The sequence below is a fragment of the Hippichthys cyanospilos genome, chromosome 19, assembly GCF_059441005.1.
Source record: "Hippichthys cyanospilos isolate Australia breed blue-spotted pipefish chromosome 19, RoL_Hcya_1.0, whole genome shotgun sequence".
Taxonomy (NCBI): domain Eukaryota; kingdom Metazoa; phylum Chordata; class Actinopteri; order Syngnathiformes; family Syngnathidae; genus Hippichthys; species Hippichthys cyanospilos.
The window spans coordinates 8,105,915-8,119,165 of NC_142387.1; the positions used below are offsets into that span (position 1 = coordinate 8,105,915).

The following is a 13,251-nucleotide window of genomic DNA, read 5'->3' on the forward strand; positions in this document are numbered from 1 at the left end:
TGTCCGGAGGGGGTAAATAACAAACAAGAAAAAAAAATGTCAATAGATATGGATGGGTATGATCCCTACTTGGCGTGGTGTTGAAAGTAAAATAAATAAATAAATAATAGTCCTCATTTAAAAAATATCACCCATGGATTAAAACACAGCCAGTCAATACAGTGCATGATCAATACACATACGGTACGAGCTCAGCATAGGGATGGTGAGATGTTAGGTATCCCGTTTAACACTAGCATTTGCCGACGGGACCTTGCCGACGATAAAATGGAGGCCAAGTGTAGGGATTACAAGTCTTCTACCGCAGTTGCACCAGAAGTCGTCGGATACAATCTAATTAGTGTAATCAAAGATGGAAAAAAAAAAAAAAAAAAAAAGAACAAAACATATTCGGCTCCCTGGGTGGCATGTGATTAGCAATCAGGTAAAGGAGGTTGGATCATAAGGGTCAATCAGTAGGTTGCACAGCATCGGTTCAATCTAAATGGCTGGGTTTACAGCTTTGTTTCTATCTCTGTTTCTTGTTCGGGTCATTAAAAGGCCTGTATCTTCCAAGCAGGAAGTAAAGATTGTGGCCAATGGAAAGCATTTAGATCTCGCACAGATCTGCTTAATGCCGCTCATCGATTGCTTTTCCCTTTTAAAAACAAATGGACAACTCTGGTCGTCCAAATGGACCTTTTCCCAATTATAGGCTTGGGTGGCTTTCAATCCTCCTACAGAAACACTCCAGCCTGACTTGGACTTTAGATGGCTACTTAGCAGCCTTTGCTTGTCTGCGAGCAAACACACATAAACGTTTAACACAAACGTTTTAGTCCCTCTCTTCAAAGTAAAAACTATTCAATACATAAATCGTCTTAATAATAAATAGCTGTCTTGAAAGATTCTGCCCTAACCTCATAATACTATAAATGATATCAACAATGTTTATTCTTGAAGTATTTGCAGTTGCACGGAAGTGCATTACATCAGACTGAAAGCTGTTTCTAATTTTTGCTTACGTAACTTACTGTCACTCAACTGAGGGTGTAGTCCGTCTCATGCCCTAAATCATCCACTGTGAGGCTCCAGCTTCCGCGTGACCCCGAACAGGATATGTCAACTCTATGTAAGGAGCATGACTTAATGAATGCATTTACTACTTACAACAAGAGGTTCTGCAACTACAATAATAAATCTAATGTGAGATTTATAGGTATGAAAGTCATTTTTAGTAGCATTATTACACTGCTACAAAAAAGACTATATATACAGTGTATATATATATATACAGTGGGCCCCCGGGTTACGAACTTAATCCGTTCAGCGGCTACGCTCGTATCTCGAATTGCTCGTATAGCGGGCAATCCAAACTCATGTTAATTCGTGAATGCGTGCAACGCGCGCCGAAGCCTTAGGTAAAAACGACACACTGTATACATATATTAAAATTGAGTGACATAATTTGCTGTACACTTGCATTATATAATAAATACAATAGATAAATAGCTTTTACCTTTGAAACGACGAGACTTGAGCTGGATGTAAGCAGAGGGGGGCAAAGTCCAACGCTCAAAGTCAACACGGCGATAGATATGCTATTGGTCTTACAGTGTTACAGTAACTCTTTCAGTCAGGGTGCAAATCACGCAGATACTAAAACATCATCCTCTTATTTCTTTCTTTACCGCTGCTAGTAATTTTATAAGCTATGTCTAACAGATAAAGTTTGCAAAGTCTTCACAACATTCCGTTTTTCACTTATTTTCTCTCCTTCCTTCCATCCTGTCCCATCAAGCTAGATAAAGGCGTTCGGCCAATAGCATATCGGCATTTCTGTGATTGACGTGTGACGCCGGCCAATAGCATCTCCGTGAGTGAGACCGGGTGACCTTAATCGACCAATAGCATATTCGCATCTCCGTGACTGACTGATAATTATTCGCACTTTTTTTTTAAACGGTTGGAATGTATTGACAATTAATTTAAAAAAAAACACACATTTAAACCAATGACAATTCTTTGTCCTGCAATCGGCACATTTAATTTCATGTCAGCTGTTTTTCCCTTTAGCTGTACAAACACTACACTTACATGGTAATATATTTAGACACCGTGAGTGAGACAGTCAGTGTGACGTTGTAAGACCAATAGCGTTCACGTTACTGCCACAAGTATCTACTGATAATTGATGATGTCGCTACTGTTGATTTTATTGACGCAATTAAACGAGAACATTTCTACATACTCAATGGCCGGCATGTCGAATTGCTCGTAAGGCGAGAGGTTTGTTCGTAAGCGGAGGACAAAAATCTCCCTGATCCACGCTCGTAAGGCGAATTGTTCGTAAATCAGGGTGCTCGTAAGCCGGGGGCCGACTGTATATATATATATATATATATATATATATATATATATATATATATATATATATATATATATATATCAACTAGTGTACAGTTGTGCGTTATAGTGAGTTTACAATTTTACCATTTTAGGGTCACATCTCAATTGAACAGAAGCTTTTTGCATCGGATTAGCTCAATATCTATCTTAAATCATCTGTACTGTTGGCAATATATCAGGTTGTGTAAAATATTGTATTTATTAATGAAGATGCAAATCCCTGATCAATAAAGTATACATGTTTAGAGTAATTATGTAAGGTATCATCTGCTGTTTCAAAATACAGTTCACTGAAAGCATGGAGTTGCCAATGTGGAGGAAAAACTTTTGATCGACAAACTTGATTGGACATACTTGCAAGTACATTCAAGAGTATATACATACTGTCTGTGTTGAAGCGTATTTTCATATACGTTCATATATTTTGACATATGTTCAAACATACTTGCAACTATGTTCGAATGCATGAGCAAACTTTTGAATGTACGATCATATATTTTCAAACGTAATTGCAAATATCTCTGAGCGTACTGTACATGCCGATATGTTCAAATGTACTTGGAAATACTGTACGTCCGAATGCACTTGTAGGCTAAATGTTAAAAACATACACTTGAAACACAGATGAAAGAACCCAATTATGGATCAAAAGAGTACAAATTGAATATTTGGGTCAGTTTGGGTCGTTTTCGTCAAATATTGGTTCGGTCGATTTTTGAACCATAACTGGTTATTTTTAACCCAACTGTTATAAAGTGAAGCATTTGTTCCCATAATGACTTGACAATACATACCTCGTAGCATCATGGGATTTTTTTTTTTTCTGAGCATTTTGGTCACAAGTTCATTCGAAAATGTTCACACGAGTGTTTGAAAAGATTTGTCAATATGTTCAAAGTTATATGAAAATGTGTTTGGATGTACTGTATTGTATTTATAAATACCATGTTTCTGAACGAATTTACCAACAAGAAAATGTTTACTTCTTTATTGGATCCTCCGACCATTCTCCTGTACATTGTTTTGTCTTAATTACTATATCGTGATGTATAGTAGTTGTAAATTGTCGGCCACAAAGCATAATTGTTTTATTCAAATATTTTTGGAAGCGAAAAACGACCAATTTAGAATACACATTGCTTTTTTTTTTATTATTGAGGAGTATTGTGAGGAGTACACAAAAAGTTAACAGCTATTATGCCATTTGGCGGATGATATAAGACAAAATCTGATGTTTGCCTATTTGCATTCTTACACAAACCAACATTAATTCATGCTAAGACAGAAATTACACAATCAACCCCCTTTCTTAAACTGACGTTTATTTCCTACCGAGAGCAAAATATCTTACTACAGTTTTCATATGAGCGGCCAAGCCAGCCCCTAAACACGAGGCCGCCCTTGTTTTGTACTAAATCTTGGATGAGCATCGCCAACAAAATCCGAAGGGGCGATGAACTGGGGAGCTGGAAGAGAAAGAGAGAGAGAAGAGCTGCTGTCAACAAGCTCTTATGGTGAACAGATGTGGGGGAACTCCCTCACTACTCGTTAGCCTGCAGCAATGCATACACACCCACCCACCCACCCACCCACCCACGCAAATACACTTTAACACACATTCACAAGGAGTCAAAGCAAAACAATAATTTGGAGTAAATTCCAAAGATGGCTGGAATGTTTGGGGTTGATTTTTTTTTTGGTACGCTGAATTTGAGTAAATGAGCTCCTGCAGATGAAGGCAATAAAAAGTGGCTGGACTAAGGAGTTACTTTTTACTCTGTGGGTTTTTGCAGAAAAGCCTCAAGTCAGGATGGCCATAACGGGTTAGAACATTGGTCTGCAGAGCTCGATTTATCTCCCTGTTGCCCAGATTGGCCCATTTGATGGTGAAACAGACATAAAGTATCTGCCTCCTTGAGCTGCTCCTAGAAAGAGACGCAATCAGTCAGTGGGCAGTACTTTGAGTCAAAGTCTGTCTCCACCCTGAGCAAGCAGGCTTTCTTGAGCATTTATCCTCCCAGGCAGTTATTCTTACACAATAGTATTGAACTGCTGGAATGCTATCTGATTTACAGTGGCTATCCAAGTGAAAGGTGCATTTGATTACATAGTTTGTGCGGCCTTATGTTCTCTTTTTGCTGGGTGACTGACTATATTACTCAGCGTAGCGCAACGGGCTCCACATTGCTCAACAGAAGCGGTGACATCACTTCCCGACAATGTTAGCTTACTTTTCTTTCAAGATGACAATTATTCAAAGGAAAACATTTATGGCTTCAAGTTTGGACATTTGCAGGAATTTTACTTGACAAAACAACATAAATCTTAGCAGGTTTTAAGTCAGGCATTTATGATTGGACTCCTGACCTCATTTTCTTTGACAATTTGGCATCAAATTGTTGTGAATGTAGTTGCTATGGCCAGATATTTGTCACCTTTGTCATTTTTATGTATTTATCACCTTTGTCTTATTGGGTCCTGTGTTTATTACTATGATTGGTGGCGATTACAGTTGCGATGGTTATTTAGTTTGCATGCAGGGTTGATATCTGTATTTGGGTACAGGCCATTTGGTGAAAACACATATGCGATGACGCAAATCTCCTTTGAAGCTGGTCACATGCAACCACAAAATCGGAGGCAAATCTCCACTTTGTCCAGGTTTTGAAACATTCGATTTTGATGGAAAAAACAAAAACAGCTACATGTAGCAAATAGGGCAAAACAGAGATATTTACTGCCCATTTGCAACAACCCCGGCTACATGTAGAAAAGGCCTTAGACAACAGGTTTGCGGCACATTGTTTCTCTATGTACAACATACAAAAAAAAAAAAAACACAAACAAAAATCAAAGATTTCTCCATGGTCTCATTCTGTTGGCCCATACCCATTAAGTTCTAGGTTCTCAGTGACAATGTTTACATGCAGTCAATATTCGGGTTAAAGATGGATTAATGTCAGGCTTCAGTTTTCTCAAACACTCGTAATATCTCCATTTACATGCTTTAGCAAAGAGGGTTATGTTAACTATTTTCCCCAGATTGAAACCACGATGTACAGTTAACATAATGACGCAAATAGACATCGTTTTCATTTCTTACTTTCTACTGTCAATAAAACACACCCAGTCACCACAGTAATAAAGTAATCCAATTCTTCCTCACTCCAAAAATTTGGTTTCATGCTCCATCTGAGATTCTTTCTGCGTGGTTCCTCCAAAGAAACTTGTTCGAGTTAGACTTGCAAAGTGGCAACATAACACAGGTTGCTTTTACTTCACCTTACAAGGTCCTCACAAGAGAAGCAGCACATGTTTAGCCTACCACATAACTGCAAAGCACCCAGCTGCAACTGTAGCCAAAGCTAATGACGATGGTAATGAAAATGGTAACGTAACACCATGTGTTTCAGCAGGATGGACATTATTATAGTTTAATGTTATATTCTACTTATTTAGTGATTGCTAAAAGCAAATAAAGTATCATTCTTTCTGACGCTCAAAACTAAAGGTTGTAGCCAGCACTTGGGACGAGTCTAAAATGCAGCAAAAGTCTATTAGAGTAGAAAAAAAAAATGAATAAAGTCACTTTTGTGTTGTTGATTATGTTTGTTTTTTATCATCTGCCTCAACAATATAATATCTATGAATAAAAAATAACCTGCTTGAATTTTTTTCACTTTTTTTAGATGAAATTAAAATGTTTAATTATATCTTTTAATTACAGATCTTGATTATTCTCTCATTTTTAAATCTTTTAACATACTTAATATACATTTCTTTCTTTTTTTTCTGAAAACAAGCAACTTGATGAGGTAGAGAAAAGCTGAGATCAGTTTCGGATTCTGCACCCGAATATTATTTACAAACAACTTTAAAAAAATAAATTATGTTCCTCATTGTTATCTATATAATAATGTGATAAAAATACATATTATGGAACATTTCATTTTGAGAAATATCTGCAAGTTTTAACATTATCAAAAGCCCACTTCTACAATAATCCTAGGAAATCACAAGATCCATTAGAGGTGAGCTATTTATATACCTGGCCTATTGGGCTACTCATATACCTGCAGGCATCATATTTGTGAGCTCAGGAGTGAAAATTACTCACACTAGGACATTTGACACTGCTTACCCGCTGCCTGCGCTTTATTTTGCAGGTTAACTTGCAGTATTGCATTCGTGTCATCAACCTTGGAAAATCCATACAGAAAATTGGATTAGTCGCAGTCACCGGTTGCAGTGTTATGTTTGTGAACCTGTATGTAAATATTTGATCAATAGACCTCTCAACCTCCAGTGTTGTTAAGTTATTAACCTTTTTACAGTAGCATGCACCTTTCCTGTTCACTTCCTTACCGTCAGAATCATTACGCGCTTGATGAGCCTTCATTATTAGTCAGGAGGCCCTCTACTGGCCTGGATTAGCTGGGGGGGCTTTCATTGTCTTCCGATTCCACCATCGTGATTACTTTCATTTGGCGTGAACACCTAATTTTCCGCCATAATCTAATTCGGCATCATCTAATTCAGCAAGCGAATGAGACGTCGAGATAATGTACTCGCTTCTGTATTGCAAAGGGATTAAATGTTTGCCTTGCAAAGTAATGATGATGTGTTGAAAATATGAGCTTCTATTAATTTTTGGCCTGTGCAGCGAGGGGGGGGGCAGGTTTGCGCAGGTCGCATACCAAAGGCATGCTAAACACAGCAGACATACCTAACATGACCCGCTAGTCTGTGACTCATTTTACCTCAGGCGGCTTTGCACTTTGTGACAAGGGGTCAAAGAATATAAACACATTTTCAAACACTACTAATCTGATTTATTAGACGGGAGACGAGGAACACAATTAGCTACACACCTTGTCCATCACTGATTTAGAAAACTACAAAGTAAAAGATTTTGGGGGTAATGGAAAGAATTTGTTTGATGATGGCCATTTACATTTGAATGTCCAAGTTGAAAGCATCAAAACACAGCTCAACTTCTTGCGAGCTAAACTTGAATGCACTGTGTTGCTTTTTTTTTTTTTTTCCCTAGCATCCAAAGCCATATTTCAGACCCAAAGAGAAAGTGAGGCTTGTCTTGTTCACAGGAGACAAGAAAGGTGACTGACTATCTGTCAGCACCATCTAATGTCCTTCTGTTTGTGTCCAATGGAAGTCAAACTCACGTCCCAAGAGGTCAATCAGTCATCTGGACACACTTCGGGCCAAAAGACAGCCCTGTTTAAAAGCCAGCCACTTATCTTGAGCTCAACTACTTTAACCATCTGTGTACAATCTCACAATCTCAGGACTGATAAAGACACTAGCATGACCGTTTATCATTTATCAAAGCTGCTTTTCATCTGCATTGTCTTGTTTTTTTTCTTTACATTTTTTTATGACTTAGTCATTGGAGGCCTTTTAGCAATTTGGAAACAGTATCCATCTTAACTACAAAACAATATAAAGCCTTTCAGACTAAATTAGTGTAATACAATTTTAATCAGTCATGGTGGCAATCATTCTTTTCTGTACTTCATAGAATTTTATTTAGACAATCTATCTATCTATCTATCTATCTATCTATATATATATATATATATATATATATATATATATATATATATATATATATATATATATATATATATATATATATATATATATATATAAAACATTAGGATCGAAGTAGAGTAAATACTGACAAGAGGACATCTACCTGTTGCTGACTCTTGGCGGAAAGGGGTTACTAATTTCCTCTCCCAAGTTGAATTTTCTTAGTTGGCCTTGGGATCCAATCTCCAAAAAAAATCCTCTCACATGCACCCACTTCCATATTTACTCTGTAGCCTGCACGCCTCTCCGAGTGAGCATTATGAAGGATTACCCTCCCCCCAGATGTAATCCAATCAAAAAAGCAGGAACTGATTTCTTATCTTAGTAAGATGCTGCATTTCCCCTCATCTCTGAGAACACACAGCCAGCATTATCAATCATTTGATTACGCCGAGTAAAAATGGATACAGAACAGCCGTAGTTTCAGACGCAAGAGGCCAGACTTGTACATTGAAATCAAATTTAAGTGTGTACCTTATGTATTTGTTTAAGATTTGGAAATAATTAACTGGGGTAAAAGCTGTTCTGGCTGCATAATGCCGTTAGCTTAGATGTCAAGTTTCCTTTTTTTCTATGAGTTCAAGACAATCTACTGAATGCTTGAGAGCACCTTTTTTCCTGCCACTTCGTTTTTACTCACAGGCATAAAAAATAGAATGTTTTAAATTGGACATATGGCCATTAGATGTTTTTATACTGTACGTGCAGGGCATCGCCGCTCTAAATCAGACGCACTCGCAAAATAAGCCTTGGGCATCGTCAGGCTAACAGATGTTGGTCATGAAGGACAGCTGATCTTATGAACTGTCTGCTCTCATAAACATGTTTCTCTGGCTTCCATATGGGCCCAACACATGTAGTGATAAAATTATCACACTGCCCATTGATAAAATTTGAAGCCCTTCTAAATGAGAACAACACCGATTCTGATATATGTTGCGAAATTAACATCTGGCGCATTCTCCCAAAACACGTGCGCTTCGCTGTGACGACGAGTCGTTAAATTGATTCCGAGTGGGTGTATTTGACCTATAAACTGTACTTAGTTTTAATGCCACTCAGCCACCATGGCGCACTGTCTCTTTGTTCTCCGCTTTTGGCTGAGCTATAGTGAATAATGTTCGCCGTAATTGCTGAAAGGTGATTGCGCTGGCAGGTTGCAATGAGGCTTGAGCTCCCAAGAGCTGCACCCTGATCCCTGCATAGGGATATGATTAACCGCCATCTCTTGTCATTAACTGTGAGGGCTTTTGGCAAGCAGGGCACTCCAAGTGTGTAATTGTCATATTAGACCCATTGCTGGGTCAGATCGAGTATTGGAATCAAGTTCCCGGCTTAAGTACATTGTGAAATTGACCCAATTGTCATATCTTGTTTGTTTAGAGATATATGATAGCTTTCCTGCCACTTAATGTACAATCACTCGGCAACGGCATTGGATAAGAAATGATATCATTCCTCTGAATGGGTGTGATTGTCGCTACGGAAAATGGTAAAGAACAAAAGGAGAGGACAAGATTATGAATATAAAAATGAAAAAAAAGGAACACTTTTACGGAGCCAGATAGCACATATTTGTGTGTATCTTGCAATAAAACTTGGACAGACGGCGAAAGGAATTTACTGTAGCTCATACTTGCAGAAGCCTGGCATTGATCTTCCGTGTTTTTAGTTTGCTCTTCTGCCTCTGCAAACGAATAGGAGGAGCGCCAGAGAGACCTCCATTAGAGATTGCTAAGAAATGCATACGCTCACTGGCCTCTTGATGGTACTTCAGAAGCGAGCTCAGTTTTACTTATGCTGCTAGAGGATGCCTCGTTTGAGCAGTTAGCGTCACTTTGGAACTGAGTAAACAGAGCGATAAGGGAATAGATGGCAAAGCTAACATTTTTTTTTTCCTTTTAATCAGAGGTCAGGGAGAGGCAAAGAAACAAGGGACCTCAGTAGAAAATCTGGAATTTTTCCCTTATTTTAGATATTTTGTTAGCTTGTAACATAGTTATCTTGATTTAGTCAGCTTTGCAAATTAATAAACTGTCTTGAGTCTTGGCCCCAGTGTCATTCATCAAAATTTCTCCAAGATTCAGAAGGGTCTATACAGCGCCGTATAGCCCGGTATGCCTTAAAACACAGGGTGCTTAATGTAATACAATACACAACTTAACGCAATTTACAAACCCTTCGTAACATAGCACCCTTCATAAAGTGGTGCACCTGATATTCTGGTGTACCTTAAAACCCTATATGCAATTTATTCCAGTGAATGTTATAGCTGGTGTGCCCTGTAGATGGAAATTTCCAAAGATATACCTTTTCGTTGAGATTCTGTGCCTTATAACACAGTGCACTTTATTATTGGGTTCACCTTATTACCCGGTGCGCCTTAAAACCCAGTGTGCTTTGAACTCTAGACCACCTTGTTCACTTTTTCATCTGGTTTGCCGTATAACACCATATGCTGTGTGCTGTATAGATGGAAATTTCCAAAAATAGACCTTTTCATTGGAGATGTTTTCTATAATAGGGTGCACTTTATAACCCAGTGTGCTTTTTAATCCAATGCATTTTGTAACCAAATGCAAGTTTATAACCCAGTGTGTTCTACAACGCACTGCACCATTAACCCAGTGTATCTTATATTGCCATGTACCTTATATTCTGGTACCCGTTATAACACAGTGCATTTTATATTGCGACGCGCCTTATATTCTGGTGGGCGTTATAACCCTGTAGACCTTATATTCTGGTGGGCCCCAATGCACTTCATAACTTGGTGCACTTTATAACCCAATGTGCCTTATCTGGTGCACCTTATAGTCCGAAATGTACGGTACAAAAAGGTCATTGCAACAACAACAGTGCCACCAGTGGTAGCCTAAGACTTTCATTCATTCACATCGCAGGTTGTATTTGCATTGTTTTGTGTGTGCAGAGAATGGGAAGTGGCCGAAAACGCAGTGTTTCCTACTGCGGGCCCACAGCAGGTCTGTATTGTATGTCGAAAAATGAATCATGATTACACACATTCCAAACCACACGTACACAATGCAGACAAACAAGTCAAGCTATCTTGTGATCATGACATTGGCTTTTCGCTGTACAATCTGAAGGCGCGAGCTTTGTTATTGTGGGATGGAATGATGAAGCAAAGTTGGGACAGACTGATCAGGGTGGAGAGGTAAATCTCTTACAGCTGTTGTGATTCACTATACATGACCTCAGCAGGCCAGGCTAAGGGGAGTGTGTGCTTTAGAGATCCACAGCATATGTGCGCACTGCATGAGGAGAAAGGAGCTGCTAATGAAATCACATTTTATTTATATTACGCAGCCTGTCCAAGCAGATGCTGCTGTGTCTCTGTCTCTTTCGGCTCTGCAAAAGAACATGCAACCAACGGCTGAACTTTTGGTTGATCTGTATTCACGTCTCTGATCCATTTCCACTAAAGCGGAATATAACATATACAGCGCAGGTAAAGGATCACATACTTCATGATTATTAGTGAGTTTGTCTGTTTCAAAATTATAAAGTGTGACAGCATGTGCTTGACAACATCTTTGCAACCAAAAATAGATATCCCTGAGGACAAAACAATACAAGTTGTTAGATGATTTTCCGCATGTTCAAAAAGACAAAGAGAACATTGATTGAGGCTCCAAAAGCTTCATGTGTACAGTATTGACCATTTTTCTTTTCGTTTTCAGTTTTTGACAGTAATAGAAAAGACCAAAAATATATTCAATTTTATAAGACACTACAAGACTCTATGTTTAATTCACATATAACATTTCATATAATTAATTACATATCGCTAGTGTTGAGCAGAATCCTCGTAACTCACATTTCAGAATACCCCGAAAATACCAAATTTGTTCGACGATTAAATTCACATTGTGAACGAACGCAGTACATTTTCAACACTTTAGAGGTTGACGTTAGAATTAAGTTTTCTTACCAACACCAGTGATGCCAATATAGGAGAGTAAAAATTGCCCCAAAACCTAGCAGCCATATGCTTACCCTTGCTACAGGATATTGATGAATAATTAAACTGAGCTGCCAATGTAAACTCAATCAAACATAAATTAAAATATGTGTAAACGTACTTGCAAATATGTTGGAATGTACTCGCAAACACATCCAAGCATACTTATAGGCTGAATGCTAAAAAAACATAGCATTTATTTCCATAGTGCAATGGGGTGTTGACAGCATTATGGGTAAAAATGCTGTGTTTGAAGCATTTAGCTTTTAATTAATTACACTCTAAAAACAGTTGGGTCAAAAATAACCCAATTATAGGTCAAAAAAGCTTTCAAGCTGTTGCCCTCTGGTCAGTACTACAGGGCTCAAAAAAGCCGGACAGACTCACTCAGAGATCTTTGTCTTTAGACCTAATCTCACTCAGAATACCAAAACAAGAACCTACTGAAAATAGCAATTGTCCAATTATGAACTATTTGAAACCGTGTTTTCTATTTTATATTCATTCTTTTCACTATTCATTTTCATTTAATATACATGAATTGGAGAAGCACTCCAAATTATATTATTTTTACAAGACTACCTCAAAAATTGGATTGCTTTGTGCAAAACAACCCAAAAAGGTCATATTGATTGTTCCTTTTTCGACCCATTGTCAAGGTGTGCTGTAGAGCCGAGAGCACGTGAGGTTGGAGATGAAACTTGTTATTTAATAAAAACAAGGCCGGGTCAGAGAATAACAGTATTCGGATTCCAGACAAGCAGATGAAACACGAGACAGTTTCACAGAGAGTACACTATGATCCGACAAAGATTTCACAGTGTCTTGTGATGCGAAATGGTGACGCGAGCTTTGTGACAGCAATTATTGTTTTATTTTCGACCAAACTGTTTTTCTGAGTGTATATTCAAGTGTTCCTGAAAATATGTTCAAAAGAGTTTGCCATTTCAACATGGTGCCACTGCTTACATATTGGCAGGTCCATGTTAAAAAATAACGACCATGTTTATTGGTAAAACAATGACGGCCTTTGATGCACTCATGGAAATCCAAAGATCCAAAGTCGAAATTGTCATGCTATTTCTTATGAATGAATAAGAAAAATAATTGAAGGGTATCTACTATTCCCTGCGCTCCATATCCTAAACTAAGAAAATAAATTGTATTTAACTCATAGTGTCAGACTATTTTTCCTGACATACTCACAGGAAATGTGCTTCTGAGCCATGCTTTGGAAAAAAAAATAACACCCCACTGAGTGGGTG

At 38.1% G+C, this 13,251-nt stretch overlaps 1 protein-coding gene across 11 annotated transcripts in view; it reads left to right on the plus strand.

Annotated features, from left to right (window-relative positions):
• The window catches only part of LOC148407784 (uncharacterized), a 227,954-nt gene that overhangs the window by 145,220 nt on the left and 69,483 nt on the right, over window positions 1-13,251 (plus strand). The gene's annotated exons all lie outside the window — the stretch shown is intronic.